Below are 14226 nucleotides of genomic sequence, written 5' to 3' on the forward strand. Positions count from 1 at the left end.
CTTCAAGGGGTAGACCAATGCCACCAGGGCAGCAGCAGCGGGGAGGATTCCTGTTACTCAGACTTCTAATCTAGGAGCACTGAGACAGGAAACTCAAGTGCATGCAGACAGTATTTTGCAGATTTGAAGTTTATGCTTTCTATTAGAATGGTGGAATACATTTTAAAAGCTGAAAAATGATAGTTGTGTGACAGACTACTGCTTCGTATGAATAGTTCCGAAAGATGCAAAATACAAAACACTATGCTGCCTCTATGCGTGTCTCTTGAAAGCTCATAACTTCAAGTTTACCCCAATTTCACAAATCTTTATTTTGACAGCATTTCAAGAGAGCTGTGGAGAATTGGTTGGCAGGGTAGCAGAATACAAGCAGTGGAAGTCTCTGAGCAGCGCTTTCCCCTCCCAGGGCTGGGGCCAAGGGTTCTTAGGAGTACCCAGGGTGCACCCAGGGAGAGGAAGAAGGGTCACCCACACTGCTCCTTGATCTTTGCTTCTATGCGGCTGTGATTTTGTCTTCGCAGTTTAACTTTACCCCGCGGTTCCGTGTGTCTTTCAGTCTGGCTCCCCAGCCTTGATCTCTGCTGATCCCTGGGTGTGTGGCAGTCTAGACCACACCTAGCAGTCATCTGTCTTTATCCACGGCTCAGTGTGTGAAGGCAGATTCGCTCATCCCTTCTCTCCCCAAACCAGATGTGTCCAGTGGTGCTCACTTGGGAAAACGCTCTATTTTGCTATTCCTGCCGGAAACTTGCTAAATCATTTTCAAAGAGCTGAGAGGACTTAAAAGCTTGTGTACTCTTTAGAACTGAGGAGAAAGCTTCTCCCTTCTTATTGCTTTGAAAAGAATGTGTATGTACGAATGCGTGCATGTATGACTTTGTATATGTTTGTGTGTGGGGGCACTGTGCTATGGTACCAGTGGGCAACCTGTGGCAAACAGTTCTCTCCTTCCACCATGTAAGACCTGGGGCAAGAACTCTGATTAACAGGATTGGTGGCAAGTGCCACTACCCACTGAACCATCCTGCCAAGCCCCCTCATACTGTTTTTAATAAGGGAGAGTCTAACAAGCCTGAAACATTGCAGAAATTTGTGACAGATTCAGGGAAAGGAGAGGAAGGACCATGGAGGAATGAGCTTGTCTTCGTGCTAAGATCGGGATAGAAAGGGATTCCAGAGCCAGATGCCATTTCGGAATGAAGTCAGTGACCATTGCTCTTGCATTCCCGGCATCCCAGGGGAGCAGGCGTTGGGTGTGTCACCTCTGCTGGTGATGCGGTATCTCCAGGCAGCATGGATGGGCACCAAGCATGTTGAGTGACGTCACCCGGCACAGCTGCTGTGATATCTGCTTTGGGGTTTGTTCCCAGCCTGGCTTAGGCCTGGCACTGTTGCTGGCTGAGCCTGAGCCCAGTCAGTTGAAGGCTTTGAGCACATTCTGTGCTTTCTGGACTTATCCAGGACACGATTTGCTTCTCTGATCTATTTACTCCGAAAAGGGGCTTTACAGCTGCTGCTATTGCTCATAGCTGCTTCTTCACGGTGTCTTTCCACACCAGTGTAGAAAGAGGATGGGGCCTGGCAGCTGACACTGCCTGCCTCTTTGTCTTCCAGTTCAGTGGTACATGTTAGCAAGGAGCTGAGCTGTCACGGTGGAGGGCAAAGATTCCACAGTCAGGCAATCTGGCATTGAATCCTGGTCTCATCATTCCATAAACTAAGTGATACTGGGCAAGTGACTTAACTTCTTTGAGTCTCAATTTTATTTTAAGATTTATTTCTTTATTATGTATACAACATTCTGCCTCCATGCATGCCCACACGCCAGAGGAGGGCACCAGATCTCATTGCAGATGGTTGTGAGCCACCATGTGGTTGCTGGGAATTGAACTCAGTACCTCTGGAAGAGCAGCCAGTGCTCTTAACCACTGAGCCATCTCTCCAGTCCCTGAGTCTCAATATTTTCATCTATCAAAAGGAAATAATAATCTTATAAGACTGATTTCATATCGTGCTTGACCTATGCAATGTTGTAATTATTATAGCTTTTTTAAATCAGTGAGGATTTATTCTATAATGTTCTATAAGACAATTAAAATGCTATCATTTCTAAGGGGTATTTATTATCTACATAGCTATTTGTCATCCAATTTTAACATGAAGCAATGATTTCTCTTTTCACTAGAGTCTGTGAAATAGACAAAGTTGAGATTTTGCTTTGTAATATAGTTTTAATAATTTCCCCATAATCTCAGTTTTAAGGAGTAGAACAACAACCTTGTCTCTGCCCGGATTCTGTTGTGTTTTTTTCTCTGCTGTTTCAACTGGTTTGGACTTTCAATGGCGTGTTCCCTCAACATTTGTTGAAGGTTGACTGGGGGCTGGGAGAAGAGGTAAGAAACTGGGGGTGGAGAAGAAATCACCTTCAATGGCAAAGCTGTAGCGGGCAAGCAGAAGGCCATTTGCCCAAGAGCTTCGTTCTTCACACGTGGCACGCGTGTTGCTTCTTTATGTGCTCAGAGTGTGATGTACATCCGTGTGATGTCATCCTTATAATCACAGTACCCTATGCGGCAAATGTATACAATGAGAAGCATTTTTCAATGAGTTGAGTATTCATACAATGTGTAATGATCATGTTCATCCCCCCACCAACTTCTCTCAGATCAATTAATTTCCTTTCTCTACCCACCCAACTTCATATCATCCTTCTTTTTCTTTTAAAATACCAATCAAGTCTAATTTGTGCTGTCCACATATTCTGGGATATATGGCCTTCCCCTGGAGTGTGGTCAACTCACCAGACACTGCATTCTTAAAGAAATTTAAGGGATTACCATCACATTTAGTTTTTTGTAAAAATTTAAATTCTTCTCCAGGAAATGCATATCTTTGATTGCCACACACGTGAGTCTGAAAAGCAGGAAGCATACATTTCTTTGCCTCCACCTCCCACAATATAAGGTGAGTTTATGCCGTGTATCACAGGACAAACAGAAGAATCAACCATGAGTATGCCCTGGACAGCCCGATGCCTCGCACAGTGATTTACACACCATTGCCAACAGACGTTTGCCAAGGTTCTGACCGAGTCTTTATAAGCACTTTCAGCCCCATGGAAGCTAAAGGGGCCAGGGGAGCATAGGCATCAATGTGCACACTCTCTCACAAACGGGTAAACTGTACCCCTTCCCTTACTGTGTGTCTAGATGGGGTTCCGAAAGCCACTCTCCTGTCGCTTCTAGTAGGGCATCTACCTTGTGGAGATGGTGGGGTTATCCAACTGATGCTTCTCCAGCCTGAGGAAGTATGTTCCTTGGAAAGCTTGCTGGCATGCTCCCCACTTCCTGTCCTGTTGTGCTCCATGGCCGCTGTGTAAACTAGACACCCTGCATTTGAATAATCCTATCACCAACGAGGAGCTTAGCTCAGTCTAGCCACAGACTTAAAAGTACCTGCAGCTTTTGTTTTGGAAAATCCATCCCACGGCTCCAGAAACGAGCATCCCCTCCCATGAACTCCTAATAAATATCTGCGAGATCTCAAGGAGTGAACCTTGGCTGACCCACTCGAGCACATCTTTGAAATCCCTCCCTTCTGCACTTTCTGGGGAGCCATGCAAGGGGTCTGAAAACCCCTTGAACATTTTCAGAAACCATAAATTCAGAGAACTGTTAGTTTGGGGATTTAAGGAATAGATGTCAGGAAGTAGCAAGGAATAATCGTGTTTTGGGTCATTTCATCAATGTCCATTCCCAAGGGTTTACACGTGTTCTTTGCCTGGTATCCCCATGGAGCTGCATTTCCTGCTGGAAGGAACGGAACCAAGTCAGTATTCAATTTGCAAGTGATATTAATCAAAACTGTATTTTAAGTGACAGCTTGGTAATGTGGGGAGAGCCCTATCTCTCACGGAAGACCTATTTTGTCTGTTTGAATATGAACAGAAAGTGGCATGTGTCTTCTCTGCATAAAGAAGCATCTCATAAATATCTATTCCTTTCCCATCTGGCACATCTTCTCAGCCTCCACCAAGCGTGCATTCTCAGCAACAGCTTGCAGGAGCTCTGAGCTCTAGGACCAAGTTCATGCTTTTTTAAGAGTCTAAGGATTTAGCCCCAAATGGACAGATTCTATGCCCGATGATCGTGAAAATGGAAAAATCTTGGCTTGATGAGTTTATTTCATCCTCTCTCCGGGATAGAATCAATGGAGATAGCAAATAATTATGGGAAGAAGAGTTCATTTATGTCTCGTGTAGAATTCACAGACTGCAAGTTTTGGGCTGTAGCCTAGAAGTTGGGCCCTTTGGTGTTTGAACTTGTTTATATTGGTCAAAATGTGACTACACAGGAAGAAGATTAAAATGCTTTTGAACGCATTCCAGAAGCATCTCAGACATCAAAAGGAGTCTATAAAACAAAATCTTAATGATTTAATGTAAATGAACCAGAAACGGATACACTGCATTTTCTTTAGATGTGCATGGGATTTAAATGAAAGGGGAAGATGTTTGAAGATGAACTTTTTGGTTTTATTGAACCAAAAATGTTTCTAAAACTGATTCTATGATGTGCAGAATTAAAACAGAATAGCTTGTTTTCCTTAAAGTGCTGTTGGATATCTTTTAACTCACAAAGCTCTATACTAACTAGCATTGATTTCTGTTATTTTATTTTTATAGTGTGGGTGGGGGGGAAGGCGCCTACAGAGTCCAGAGGAGGGTGTTACATCCTCTGGAGGTGGACTTACATGCAGTCATGAGCCGAACAACGTGGGTTCTAGGGACCTAACTAGGGCCTTTACAAGAGCAGCGCTCACTCTTCACTACTGAATCGTTTACCAGCCCCCAGCATGGTTTAAATATGGATCATTTGGCTTATTATTAAGAAGGAAGAAGCTACCATGGTAACAAGACAAAGAACTTTTTCTTCTAAATACGGATGTGTTGTCACAATGAAGCATACAGAGTATACCGTGTGGGTGTCAGGGGGATTTGCAAGGACTCGCTAAGGTGGAGGCTGCAACTTGGAGACCTATGGACTAAATCTACTCTGTGTTCAGGGTTTACTTGGCCTAAAGAGCCCAGAAAGTTACTTTTTTTCATTATTTACTAGGATTTAAAACTCAGGTGATTGGTTTGACAGTTTATGATCCCTCCCTTTTCTTAACAAGTAGAAAATCTAACTGCATCCAAGACCCAGCTCTTGCATGTTGGCCCTAGCAGGAACTGAGGGAACCTGGGCTCTCTAGTGTGCACTCGTCTCCTCTACAGCTTCCTTCATCTACATCATCTCCCTGACCCTCTAGACTCTGAGGTCCCTATGGAAAAAAAAAGAAGTAGAACACAATGCTCCTGAAGACCATGGCCTCCTTCATGCCTGCTCTGTGCTCTTTGAACGAAGAGTCAACTCTGGAGTGGCCATGGTCTGAGCAATTCCCGAGTACAAATTCTTTCTTCCCTTGTCACTCCAGTGGCCTTTCTAGCTTGTTTCTCATGGATCCTCCCCAGAGGATCACCAGAGGCCACATCTCCTGTGAGTACTCAAGCTGTTCATGCAACTGCTATAAGAGATGGCCCTTGCGAACCCAGTTGAAATGCAGAATTAATTATAACAATTAATTGTGACAAGTAAGTCTCTAAATACTGCTTGTATTGAAAGTTGCATAATTCACTATTTTATTAAAAAAAAAAAAAAAAGAAACTACTGCCTGGAGTCTTTTGCAAATCCAAAATAGCAGTTAGTTCTGTTGGCCCAAATTTTGGGTTGGTTAAGATACTGTCTTAGGTAGGACTGATAGCGAGATCAAGTATGGCATGGGCTGTAGATTATTAGGAGACTTTCTTTAATGAAACCAACCTCCTTGCTTAAGTCAACTATTTATAATAATGAAAAATAAGACTGAAAAATGCACCCACATTATTATAAAAAGCCATTGTCATTTGAGGAAATAGCTGCTGTAGCAAAATTGAATGCAGAATGACGTCATCTTATAATGAGGTTTGATAACCATGATATAAATAACGCAGCTTAGTTTGTACAGTAATGTGCAACATGTAATTGATTACATGTACAAGAAAGCCTCTGGTACATCCTCTAATCGTTCCACACATTGTAGGGTTAGGACTTACGGCACATAGGTCTAGGTGACATGTGATTGGTTTTGTGAGAACTGAGTACTAAAAAAAAAAATGTTGATATCTGGATTTCTGTCAAAATTCACTTAGTTTTTTTTGGCAGTACTATACATGTAGACACCATTTATGATTATATTCACCTCCCGTTACCATCTACTGTGCCCTTCCTTGCCTTCTGAACACATTTTCACTTTCTAGAGGCAGTGCCGGCTCACAAACCACGTCCTCGCTAACTAAAACAGACACACGCATGGCTCATCACTACAATCATCACGTGTGAATCAAACCATCTGCTCCATCTGTGTTCCTCCTGACCCCTCTTGGCCTCAAATATGCCATGATTGCATCTCAGAAAATGTCTTGGAAGTGCCTCTTGCTCTTCACTGCACACAATTCGGCTGTGGGGAAGTCCTTGGTGTCCCCTCTCAGTGACAGCTCTTGGGGCACGACACAAAGCTGTTTGGAAGTGAGTCTCTGAGGAAATCAGAAGTTAGGATTTGTTTTTATAATCGATGGCTCTCATTTGCTTCCTGGTTTTATGTGTTCAACAAGTGTATTGGCCAGGTCCTTTAGATCAGATGTAACCCCTGAGCTATGACACCCAATCAATCATCTCTCAATATCTCCAGAAATGGAGTGTGAACACTTAGTCTTTTGTCATGTCTTTTCTTTCACATAAAGCTATACTTTTTCATTGTCACTATCCTCATACTTATTGATGCCAAATTTATTGACTTAAAACTACACTTTTTTTTACCCACAAGAACACATGGATGGTATTCACACCAGAGCTTGGATGCTCTTTTCCCTTTTATTGAGTTGAATGCACTTAGTAGGATGACTTTGAACTTTTGATCCTCTTGCCTCTACCTTTGGAGTGCTAAGATTATATCCATAAGCAATGGCACCCAGTTTGTAAGGTATTGGGGTTCAAACCTAGGGCCCTGTGTATGCTAGGTAAGCACTCTACCAATTGAGCTACATTAATAACCCTTGATGTGAAAGTTTTTCATGGGTACCTTGTCTCCTAATGAAGGAAAAAAAAAAACATTTCTTTGTTATTTTAAATAGCTGGTTTGATCCTAAACCGAAAATGTACTACTCTGCCATGACCTGCTGGTAATGCGCAACCCTGGCATATCTCAAGGAAGGGATTTTCATCGCCAGATCTCCCAAATGACTCAGGAAACGCAACACTGTCCAGAGTTACAGAAGGATATCTACAAGACAAATGGTTCTGAGCAGCGGAGCTGCCAGCTTAGGACTCAAATATGGCAGCACAGTGCCCCTGAAATGGTGCTCCGGCATGATAGCAACAAAGGCAGCATGCAAAGGTTCTGATGTATGGACTCAGCATTCGCCATAACTCAGGTCTCTTTTGCCTTTTTAAATTGAGGCTCTTTGTGCATCCATAGGCCTGTCCAATAAAGGTATCTTTTGGGGTCTTTTTATAGCTGAGGGACCAATGGAAAGAAAGAAAGTCACAGGAGATTTCAGACCTAAGAAAAGCCAAATGAAGCCAAAGAGAAGACAGCTCTCCTACTATTTTCTTAGGGTAACTCTTTGTGATTCAGTGTGCTGTGGGAATGATCGACCACATGGTCCTAGTGGAAGGAAATTGTTAGGGATTTGTTGAAGATGAGTCTTGCAGAGAACTGAGGTGCTCAAAGATCTTGAAACAGGCCTGTGCCTGAGTAGAAAAAATGTGTTTCTTAATTTGAGCCTTCAATTTAGGAGGTACTAACACTTCCATTCATAAATGTGCCTTCAAATAAGAGTCACGTGGTAAGGGCAGTTGGGACAAAAGTGCAGGTGGGAAGCCCGGAAGCAAGTCCCATACCACACAGCGCAAACAGGGAGAATGCAGGACTGCCGCTTTCCAGTCCACATCCCCGGCTTGGACCTGTGCAGCAATCTGGCTGGCTACCAAGAAGTAACCCTAATTTTTACCCTTGAGTATAAATTAATCCAGCATGTTGGCTAGGGACCCTGGAACTCAGCTCAGGCCCAGCTTGTCTGAACCCCACTGAGTGCTACAGCCAGATCTCTTAAGCCCACAGGCTAATTATCCTAGCTTCCTGCTCCGGGACTCTGAAATGCACATAGGCCGGGTAACAGACATCAGTTTAATACTTCTGAGATGGTAGGCTCCAAACTCTCAACTGTAATTGGTAATTTTATAACCATATTATTTATTTGTTTCCCACAGGGCAAAAGGCAGACCGAAGACCTAGAAAACATACTATTCTTTATTGGAAAAGGCTGTTGGGAAAAAATTATTTTTATGACTTATGTAAAAAAAAAAGTTCAACCTAAAACTATTTCAGAAGCATTAGGTTAGTCCATATTAAGTATAATTAGATTAATTATTCACTTGATTGAGAATAAACTAAGTTACCATCCTGGAATTGTTAATGTTATTGTTTCATGGGAAATGTAGGAATAAAATTAAAGTTGGACAAAAGACATGGACATGGAAAATAACCTCGGTGACCACTGGGAGACATTCCAGCTAGTCTGAAGCACCTCTTGAGAGAGGCCCCTAGTCACAAAGTGGGAGTCGAGCACAGCGGTTCTCAATCTTCCTGTTGCTGAGGCCCTTTCATACAGTTCCTCAAGAAGTAATCACCCCCAACCATAAAATTATTTCCATGGCTACATCATGACTGTAATTTTGCTGCTGTTATGAGTTGTAATGTAAATATCTGATATGCAGAATATCTGACATGTGATTCCCAAAGAGGTCGCAACCCAGAGGTCAAGGACTGCTGGTCTTGTGGAAAACATGAACTATTTGCCGGCATCAGAACTTTCCAGGGGTATGGCACTACCCTGGCCTGCACAACACTCTGGGTGCGATCCCTGATGTCAGACAACGGTCATCACATGAAATCTTAGAATGGTTCTTGGTTTCTCACAGAAATCAAAATCCATGAGTAAAGGTCATAGGTGACAAAGTTGGGGATATGTTGTTAGCTGGAGGGGACAGGTGAGTGGAATCCTATATAAACCTCACCGAAGCCAATCAACTCCCATTAAATTTAACTGGGATAAGAAGCCATCAAGCTTCTCCATAAGAAGTTATAAAGTGAGAAGCCTGCAGAGTGAGAGGTCAGGTTAAAGACAGCTTAAGTTCTACAGATTTGATGTTGGGTGTCCTTGTGTTGCTTTTATAGGTTGATGAATAAAGCTATTTTGGCCAGTGGCTTAGCAGAACAAAGCCAGGTGGGAAATCTGAACACACACACACACACACACACACACACACATATATATAGAGAGAGAGAGAGAAGGGAAGGGAAGGGAAGGGAAGTAGGCAAAGTCAGGAGATGCTATGTAGCTGTCGAAGAAGAAAGATGCCAGAACAGAACCTTATCTGAAAAGCCACAGCCTCATGGCAATGCACAGATTAATAGAAATGGGTTGATTTGAGATATAAGAATTAGTTAATAAGAAATCTATAAGAGCTAATAAGAATAAGAAGATATAAGAGCTAACTAGAAAGATGTCTAAGCTATTGGTCAAGCAGTTTTGTAATTAATATAGTTTCTGTGTGATTATTCAGGGAAACAAAAGAACAATCTCTGCCTACAAATGGCACCCAACATGGGGCAGCTACATCCACATAAAACCTGAGAGAGCTTGGAAGGAATCCACAGGTTCTCATCTTCTGTGGAAATGAACGAGCAGCCTACGCCTACACAGATTAAAGATGGGGGTTGGAACCAGTGAGCCAAAGACAAAAGGTCAAGTATAGAGAGTTAATGGAGAAGGGAATAATGCAGCACAGCTGCAGGCAAGATTAGACACTGGTGGAGAATAATCAACTCAACTTGTACAAATGATGCTGCCACTCCTGCCTGATGCAGTGAAACCTGCTGGACCGGCATTTGGGTTGTATTGGTTTCACCTGGAGGTGAGGTGAACTCACAAAGCAATAGACATGAAAGCTAATTCAAAGTAAAGAAGTTTAAGGGTGCACAGAGGAAATTGAAGATACATGTCTCATTAGTTTTCAGGCATGTGCACACAGAAACATGAAGATACTAGAAACAGTAAAGGGAGAGTGGGGATGGCTCAGTAAGCAAGAGTACTTACCATGCATGAAGACCTGGATTCAAATCCCCAACACTCACGTAAAAACCCAGGCGTGACCACCTATAGCCCAGTTGCTGTGGAGACCAGAGACAGGAATGCTGCTAGGACTGCCAGTCTGTCTTCAGGTTCAGTGAGGGACCCCAACTGAAGGGATTAATGATAGGGGTGGTAAAGCAGGACATCAGGTTCTCGCCTCTGATTTCTTCATGTGCATACATGACCAGAATATTCAGACACATACATACGTGTGCATGCATGTCTCCCCTCCCCCAACACAAAAGAGTAATGAGGGAGCTGAGATTTTATCCTACAATCAAGCTAACAAGTGAGCCTGCCACACTCTTAGATGCTGGCAAAGGACACAAAATTTGCAATTTGGGGACAAAAATCTTAGAGCTAGAGTTAAAACTGTAGTGTCCTTTTCTTGAACCAGTTCCTGAGCTCCAAGTCCCACAGGATGGAAGAGGTGAGGGTTAGTGACATCTGCACTTAGTATATTGTAAGACAGGTACCAAACCCTGTATCTTCGTAGTGGGCTGGAAGAAACTGTCCAATTCTCCAGAAATAGGCACCTTCCCTCCAGAATGGATGGACACACCTTCATTCTAGAAATGGCAGCAAAGCTTGCCAGTGCTTCGGCTGGTGTGATATGCACAAAGATAAAAGATGAATGGATGCCTTCCAACAGATAATATACAATTTGCATATCAAAACTGAACACTAGGGAACTCTTAAGTTTTTAATAACCAATACAAAAGAGGATAGCCACTAGCCTAGAGTTCTATTCACACGGTGTTTGAGCTTCACTTTATCCTGTGAGATGGGCAAGTGTCCTGAACCCAGTAAACTCACCACAAGCCAACAACTCTTTCTAAATTGAAAAAAAAAAAACACACACACACACACACAAAAACAAATTCCTTAATCTTAGCTTCTGCCCTTGATAAGAAGAACCCTGATCAAGATCTCCAACAAGGTACTCTATTTTTTTAAAAGCACTGGTAAACAAGGACAATTTAAACACACACACACACACACACACCAAACCCCAAACAAACAAACAAAAAAAAACAAAAATAAAAACCAGACCCTACAGAACTGAAGCTGATGAGTGACAAAGAAATAAAGCAATCAGAATAAAGAAGAGAAAGATGTAACTGCTTCAAAACCCTTACCCCAGAAGGATGGTCATGAGGGCTCTAGAGTACTGACCTCCACAGAACCGTTAGGGAGAAACTGGGAGGAGGATTTAATGCAACAAGACATTTGACAGTAAGTTCAGGTCTCTTAAGGCCATGTGTCCCTGAGGCCACCACAAACAACACATACCAATGAGAGGTGGAGGTTTCTGACAGTTCCCTCTCCTCCCAGCTTGCATGCCCCTCTTGACAATGCATTTCAGGTTTTTTTTTTTTTTTTTTTTTTTTTTTTTTTTTTTTTTTTGCCTAAGAACATGGTACAAAGTCATGCCTTTTGGATCACTGGCTAAGAAGATGTCCAATCTGGAACATTTAATGTCAATCTTCCCCCCCCCCCCCTTTTTTTTGTAAGATCCCCCCCCCCCCCTTTTTTTTGTAAGATTCCCATAGCTTTCAAATGATGTTCTTGTTTCTCCTTTGAACTAACATTTATCACCCTGTCAAATACCCACAAATGTGTGGGTACCAATAGTTCACCCTCCCAGTCTCCTGTTGGCGGGGAAGGGACTCTTGACCAGTGATGGGAGGAATTACTCTGCCAACTCCTATTAGTACCTAGAGAGAGCTGTCCACCAATGTGGACAAGTCTCACTAGCATACAGACATCTTGTTTCCAGCCATTTCCCCCGAGAGAAAAGAGTCCTTTGGTGAAAGAACAGATAAAGAAAAAGACAAAAGCAGGCCAGATCAATCAACAAGAGTATTTCTGAGTACCCATTTCACACACTGGACAATGGAATGAAGATGGAACATATGGGGTTGTAGTGCGAGGGCTGAGCAGATCCAGGGAAGTTACGTCTAATAAAAAAATAGAGTTGGAAATCACGGATGAGAAAGAGAGGCATGGTTCTTTTCTGGCAGCCGGTGTATTCTTCTGGAGCTTTATGTGGTTTACTTTTCCTGCCTCCCTCTTTGAAGCAGCACTAACTACAGTCTGGGGAAGGTGAACGCTGCAGAACTAAATTGGATTATTTTTATTGTTTCCACAGGAACCACCCCGTGTGGGGAATGTTTGTTCAGGGAGTGTGCTGTGTTTGTCTTCATTCCGTGCAATTGTCCACAAGAGTGATCGGATTTTATGTTCTAGAACTAATTCCACAAAAGCGTGCTTGAAGTCTATTGGCTTATGTTTTTCCAAACTCCCTGAACTTGCGTTCTGTTCCTACGATGATCAATCCCCACCCTTTCATTTAGTCTTTTTAAAAACCCAAAAGCCAGAGGGGAGTTTGCAAACCCTTGCTGCTGGATTCAGGGCCTTTGAGATGCTAGGTGGTAGCAGAGCCTTGATTCTGTTACATGATCATTTCAGAAGGGTGTGGGACATAAGACGCCAGAATGGCAGGGCTGGGACGTCAGATGGCTCTGTGGCCTTGGGAAGTCCCTCACTCTTCATAAATGGCCATTTCGTTATTTGTGCGATGGCCATAAAGATATTACCCCTCTACCAGAGCTGTGGGGAGGATCAAGTGGAAGATGCATGGAAACCTCTCAGGACAGTACCTGACACATAACAGCACTTAGTAAACACACGATGGGTTATTTAAGGAGCAGAATGCATTGGGGGTGGAGGATAAATGTTCTAGCTAGTAAGTAGCAAGGCAGGACCAGTTTTCCAGGTACCTGAGCAAGCGGGATAGTAGCTTTCATGCTGTTGGAGGGCCTTGTCTGTGAAGAACAATTGTCTTGTTGGGATCATCTATCTGCCCTAGCAGCGTTGCTGATGCTGGCTCAGCTTGCTTGCAAAGCCACGCAGTGTCCAGCAGCACTTGTCACCTTGTGCACCCCTTTGGTAATCCTCTAGCTGTTCTTCTGGGGATGAAGGCTGTGTTTATTTTCGGGGGGGGGGGGAGAGGCACCAAGAGGTGAAAAACAAACAAATAAACAAAACAAAGACCGCAGCCTATCTGGGATAGAAACGCTGCGGCCGACTCAGCTCTGTTTCTCTTAGGGTCCGCCAGAGTCCGAGGGCCCATTCATACTGAAGACTTTGTATCCCTCCACTCGATGCTTTAACTGTCGGTGTTTCGTAGCTGAGAGCAGCAGATAGGAGAGTAGGGCCTGCACCAGCGGTCTCTTTGGATTTCAGCCCCGCCCCTTTCCTCCACGTCACGGGCACAACTCATCGTCTTGACCGCTTTTATTCTCATACCCCGACAACGTAAGGCCACCTTGGAGCGATCCTCATGCCCCCTTCCGATGCAAATGCTCCACAATCTCACGGGCTTGGAATAGGAACATGACTCCTCTGTATGACCCTGATACTTTGACAGTTTATAACTTACCTTTCCCGTCGTGACGGATGAATGTGCCTCAGACACAGAGACAGAGGAAGGCCAAGCCAGCAGGTGCCTAGACAGATCCTACTCTGGGCCCACATGACCCTTCTGGCTTGTTTTCCGATGCTGTGGGTGGTGCCGCTTCCTGCTGCAGAGTTTCCGGGCAGCTGCTGCTCTCCCATCCCTGTTGCCATTCGTTGCCAAGGACAGTGAACTCATGGCATGCTGTCTGGCCCAGCATTGCACTCTGAGATCTCTTTTTCTGTAAAAACGGACCTTGTTCCATTCTCCTCCCGGCAAATGTACAGCTGGCGTCAGTAGCATTGAATTGTAGGATAATCACTTAACTGTGCTCTAAAACTGTAGGGGCACCACCCTCCTCTCTTCCGCAGAGATATGCACATGACAACAAGATCTTGGTTGTCTCGTGGCTGCACGTGGACCTGTGCCCCTGTTTCTCATGAGGGAGATGCTCAAGAGGGCAAATAACTCAGAAGTCTGTGCTCCTTATCCC

At 43.7% G+C, this 14226-nt stretch overlaps 1 long non-coding RNA gene across 1 annotated transcript; it reads right to left on the minus strand.

The window, feature by feature from the left end:
* Nucleotides 1-1843: 1843 nt before the first annotated feature.
* Nucleotides 1844-13827, minus strand: LOC126508594 (uncharacterized). The gene is made up of 3 exons (XR_007593896.1): nt 13719-13827; nt 10238-10381; nt 1844-2566 (listed from the first exon to the last, which is right to left on the minus strand). It is a non-coding gene; the product is annotated as an uncharacterized lncRNA (long non-coding RNA).
* Between the last annotated feature and the right edge of the window lie 399 nt (nt 13828-14226).

This window comes from Alexandromys fortis, unplaced genomic scaffold (genome assembly GCF_014885135.2).
Source record: "Alexandromys fortis isolate MF-2015 unplaced genomic scaffold, M_Fortis_MF-2015_v1.1 scaffold_79, whole genome shotgun sequence".
Taxonomy (NCBI): Eukaryota; Metazoa; Chordata; class Mammalia; order Rodentia; family Cricetidae; genus Alexandromys; species Alexandromys fortis.